Source organism: Belonocnema kinseyi, chromosome 9 (assembly GCF_010883055.1).
Source record: "Belonocnema kinseyi isolate 2016_QV_RU_SX_M_011 chromosome 9, B_treatae_v1, whole genome shotgun sequence".
Classification (NCBI taxonomy): domain Eukaryota; kingdom Metazoa; phylum Arthropoda; class Insecta; order Hymenoptera; family Cynipidae; genus Belonocnema; species Belonocnema kinseyi.
This window is the reverse complement of record NC_046665.1, coordinates 3,714,883-3,719,386: the sequence shown is the minus strand read 5'-3', so window position 1 is coordinate 3,719,386 and position 4,504 is coordinate 3,714,883.

The following is a 4,504-nucleotide window of genomic DNA, read 5'->3' as shown; positions in this document are numbered from 1 at the left end:
GGCCGTCCCCACCACTGACCCATGCCATATCTAGGATTTAATATCTTTGCTAATATAGTACCCCAGTAGAATGAACGGTTTCGAGTGTGCATCGGGTGTATGTTTGGTGAATGATAGTTGAGGTTGCGTTACACGAAAGTTTTAAAAATGCAATAACAGGACAAGAAGATTTTAATTGCTGCTTCAGTAATGAGGTCATTGTTATTACAAACAGTGATGTGTTCAATAATAGTGGAAAGTGATGAAGATACTAAACTTTAGATGATGAAGATACTAAATTTTAGTCTATTACTAAACTTGCATTCCCGCCACTTCTACCCGCCAATTCCACTGTTCACTCACGTCCACCCACCTAGTTTCAGCGGGTGAAATAGTCACCCGTCGAGTGATCCCCACTCTTCACCTGAGTGACCACTGAACAGTTCACCCGAGTGAAGCCCAACACTCCCCTAACATCATGGAACGGCTCTGAGTGCACCCGGGTGGTCCCCTAGAACGCACTCTACGCTGGTTCACGGTCACCGAATACTACCCCTTTCTTTCTGACACATAAGATCGAAAGAGATAATTGCAATCGATCGTTTTCAAAAGGATCAAACAACTCCGTCAAATTTTATGCGGTAGGAAGAGAGATCCGATCAACTAGGTTAGAGGGCATCGGAATCCCACCGCAGTGCTACCAATTTTGGGAACTTTTTGAACTCCGCTTACGTCACGCCAACAACCAGACTTGTCACTGTGAGTCCGCGAATTTTAAATGATATAAATATTAACAATTTTTATTTGTTATAAATAATGATTGGAAAATGCATCCAAACTAGTTTCTTATTCCTAAAATAGAATTTTGGAGAACAGATGAAAAACAATGTATCTTTTTACATTCTCATCCGAGAAGGTATTAGATTTGTGTAAAATTTTTACCTCCCCAGTTTTTGTTAAGTTTCCACGTTTTGAGATCCCCTGAATCTGAAAAACAGGTTTTTATGCATGTGTCTGTATGTCTATTTGCCTGCGAGCACGATGACTTGTGAACAAAATATTCTATTAGATTAACCTTTTGTACACTCTTTTAGTGTCCTAAACTAAAGGTAAAGTTCGTTAGCCAGTCATTTTGGATGAAAATTCAAAATGTGAGCGCATTTTGAATATTTTTGAGACCACTTTTTGCAAATTCAAACAATTTATCCTAATGACTTTTGCACAAACCCGAAATTTACCAGAGATACAGCATTTACAAAATTCCAAAAAACACACGAAAATCAACATTTTAAGACAAATAACACATTATATGAAAAAAGCTAAAAAAAGAAAAATATTGATTTTGAATACCCTATAAGATTATCATAAAAACTGGTTGAGTTTCAGTAGAAAATTCAATTTAAAAAATTTGGGTCATTGAGGTTAGGGATATAATTTAGAAGTTAAAAACAGTCAAGCTGTTGTACAGACCGCATGTGGAACTTTTAAATTGTAAAAATAAAATTGGAAATGCGAAAATTCAGTTTTTGAAAAAACAGCAGAAGTTGCAATAAAATGTTTAATAACAAAAGTTTTTTTTAAAGAATGTGCATTTTTCTAAACGAGACAATGAAACTACGTGTATTTTAATGCCAATGCATGTTATGAATAATAATAATATACATTTATGGAAATGATATACAGTTTAAGGAGCAAACTTTAGTGCGAAATACGACATACGTGATGAGAATGTGTTCGCTAAAGCCGAGAGAGCTGTAACAAAAGAGAATCCACATTCACCCAATTACTGCTGTCGATGTTTTGATCTTTAGTTTTAAAAAGTTTGTACACCAAACACAGAGCATTGTGTTACGGCCAAAGCGATTTGGCCTTGGAGTCGATGGGCCGACCCCACAAGGTGAAAGCCATGGGTTTTTCCGCTTCGGGTTCTCGAAATAAATCCACTTTTCGTCCCTCGGGACAATTCGATGTAGAAAAGATTTCCTTTCGAACCGTTCAAGCAGCATTTCACAATTGGTTTTTCGATTTTCCATTTGTCTATCGTTCAGTTGGCGTGGTACCCATTTTCCATACTTTTGGATTTTCCCATGGCTTTTAAACGTTGGCAAATTTTAATTATGGACCAATAAATACCTAACACGTGTAACGATGCTTTAAGTATCAAGTACGATTATGAAGTAATAGTAAGGAGAAACCACGCTAATGCATTTGCGGTGGCAAAGCATGGCAAATTTTTCGGAATAGATGGGGGGTTAGTATTTCGAGAAATCAATCAACCTAAAACTTTTAAAAACCTTCATGAATGAACTATTATTCGTACATAATTTTAATATTAATTATAAATAATATTTAGAGAACACGTACATGGCAAACGCTATATTGAAATGTAACCCTATTATTGGTGTAAAACTATTGGGTTATTGATAATAAATACAAATACAAATCATTCAAATTTAGCGCTGAAATAGGCGGTAACTCTTTCGATTTTCGGCGACAATACTTCGAGCATTTTCGTGGCTCTCGCAGATATTTCTCTTAAAAGTCAGGACATCTATTCAGAAAAAGTTGCTATACTTTCGTAGCACACAGTTCCTTCTCCTTAGTATCCCTCAAAAAATCCAGCAAGATGGGCTTTTAACTTGCTGCAATTCGGTTTCTACGTTAAATTTTCCATTAGAAACTTACGGAGTAATCGCAATACTTTTTCTTGAAGCGTTAAAAACTTAAAAAAATAAAATACCTGTCATTTACATGGGCCGAAGCGCCTTCAAGTGCATCTTCTTTTAGTAGTAGTTAATAAGCGTTCCGTCGGTAACTTTAAGAATTTTGTCTGGATGCTAGCGCTACGTAGTAGAAACCTCAGCCAACAACGCTGCGATGCAAGTAAGAGAAAATTTTATTTTTAAACTTCGCGTGCAACATACTACTTGAGCTATTATGGATGCGCTTGAAGTCACCTCCAGCAGAAGTTAATGACATTTAAAAATTTTTTAACGCTATAGAAAAAAGTATTGCTATTACGCCGTGAGTTTCTAATCGAAAATTTATCTTAGAATCTGAATTTCAACAGTTTAACAGTTGATCTTGATGTTTTTTGAGTTTTTTTAAAGGGAACCAAATGGGGACATGAGCAAAAGGCGGCTTTAATCACATCTTCTTTTAGTAGCATTCCACTGAGTGAGTCACACCTACCTCGAAAGGAAAATGACTTAATAGTGTAATAATAATAGAAATGATATCTGTTATCCGTCGGAAACAGCCCTATCCGATTCTCTGTATTTCAGCTATAAAAGTTTCGGTCCTAATTGCTAAGAGTATCTATGAGCGAAATATCGCCGCAGAGCGGCGCTTCTCGCGCGTGTCCCTACTTTCACATGCCGCTAAATGGGAAATTTTCTTAAAAACAATAATATTTATATAATATATTATCAAATGTAAGTCCACAATGTTTACAAGAGTACACAAATTTAAAGCGGTTGATTCGAGAAAAAATAAGTATCAAAATTAAGTGGGTGAAGAAAAAGAAAAATATGCTGAAGTGCATTGCTCCAAACTGTCAATCCGGCTACCATTCGAGTCGCGATGATGGGAAAAAATTCATTTTTTTAAAGTGCTTCAAAATTTAGTTGATATATACAGGGTGGACACGCTGGGGCTTACATACATAGCGAACTTGATGCTACCCGAATTGCAAAACAGCAGGGAAGAAGCCATTGTACAGGAGTATTTTCATATTTCGCGCCTTTAAAGTTGCATTCGGCGCATGTTAGGATCAAGTTTATCATAGTTTCCATGGTTGCGTTTGAAGCTTCAAATGGATACAAGTGTCAAAACAATATAAAAACAAAATTGGGATGAAAATTCCTCATTAAAATTTCTCTTCTACATTCATTCCTGATACACTAATATCCTCAGCGAGTCTTTAACTTAATTTAATGGTTGGTCAAATCAAAATTTGAGATGAGGACGAGAGAAAGCCTTTTCTAAAATAAAAAAAATCCCTAAAAATTTTATTAAATAAACTCCGGGCAAGTTATATTGCTTAGAGATATCTTTTTGATACGCCTATACCATCGAAATGACTCAGATTATTAATTTTAGGCTGATCAATCCCTAGTCTTGTGATAAGGTCCAGAGATAAAGATTTTTCGACTATATTTATTGAAACACACCAAGCCGAAATGCACTAATTCCATCTGCATTTCCTGATGTGTATTTCTTCTAGGATCGATCTGTGAAAAAAACAATGGTAATCTATTATAAAATTCAGAAATAATGTTTAACTTATTAAACTGATTATAAATTAATGATTGTTAAATTGACAATCAGTAATTATTACGAGGGTAGTTCAATAAGTCCTTAGAATGAAGTATAAAAACAATTTTTTTTTGGTAAATTTTTTTTAATTTTTCAACATAATCTTCTTGGAGCTCTATACACTTGGTCAATCGCTTTTCAAGTTTTTTTAATCTTTCAGAAAAGTGCGTTTTCGGAAGTTCCTCAAAATAAGCACTTACAGAGGCAA